Here is a 1,213-nt window from a genome sequence, read left to right on the forward strand (position 1 = left end):
CAGACTGGAGTGCAGTGGCCACTCCCGGCCACCATAGCCTCGACCTGCTGGGCTCCGGCGATCCTTCCGCCTTAGCCTTCCAAGTAACTAGAACTTCTCTCTCCTTTCAAACACTGCATTATTGATTAATTATTTCTTTTTTTCAGAAAATATCAGAGAACTATAAAATGCACAATATTATGTAATTCATCACTATTGGTTCAATTTTTCTCTTTAAGTTTGTAGTCTCTGACTCTAAGCAGAGGCAAATAACATGTTACAGCAAAATAAATATTGCACGTTGACTAAATGCCGACTTATAATTGGTGTGTCACCCTAACCTGAGGTTACTTCTTTAAGGATACATTTTTCAAGCTGGGCTCGGTGGCTCAGCCTGTAATCCCGCACTTTTGGGAGACTGAGGTGAGTGGATTGCCTGAGCCCGCAGGTTCGAGACCCGCCTGGGCAGGGAGACTTCATCTCTGCAATAAATCAAAAAAAAAAAATCAGCTGGGCGTGGTAGCGCATGCCTGTAATTCCGGCTACTTGGAAGGCGGAGGCGGAAGGATCGCCGGAGCCCAGCAGGTCGAGGCTGCAGTGGCCGGGAGCGGCCACTGCACTCCAGTCTGGGCGACAGAGTGAGACTCCAACTCAAAAAAAAAAAAAAAAAAAAAAAAAGAATACATTTTTCTTGCTTTTCTGCATTTTTGGTCAAGGCAAGTGATCTAATGCAAGGACCATGTTCTGTCAGGTATTTGCAATTCATGCTAGTCCAGGAAGTAAATGGAATTTAGAGTTGCGCCTGAATATTAACCCCAGTTCTGCTTACTTACTATGTCTGACCTGAGGCAAGTGACATGATTTTAAGAACTTTTTGTATAAATAAATAATAATAACTAATTATAACGTAATGATCCCCAAATTATGAATAAATAATATGTGAACGGCATCAAAAAATCATATGGCATGTGGAAAAGGGAAAACAATAAAAACACATTTCAATATTTATTATTATATATTTTTGTCCTGCAGAATTTTTTTTTTTTTTTTTTCCCGAGTTGGAGTCTCACTCGGTCTCCCAGACCGGAGTGCAGCGGCCGCTCCCGGCCACCGCAAGCCTCGCCTGCTGGGCTCCGGTGATCCTTCAGCCTCAGCCTTCCAAGTAGCCCGGAATTAGAGGCACGCGCTACCACGCCCGGCTGATTTTTTGATTTATTGTAGAAAAATGAGGTCT

The sequence above is a fragment of the Carlito syrichta genome, unplaced genomic scaffold (genome assembly GCF_000164805.1).
Source record: "Carlito syrichta isolate Samal-C Ts95f unplaced genomic scaffold, Tarsius_syrichta-2.0.1 Scaffold50759, whole genome shotgun sequence".
Classification (NCBI taxonomy): Eukaryota; Metazoa; Chordata; class Mammalia; order Primates; family Tarsiidae; genus Carlito; species Carlito syrichta.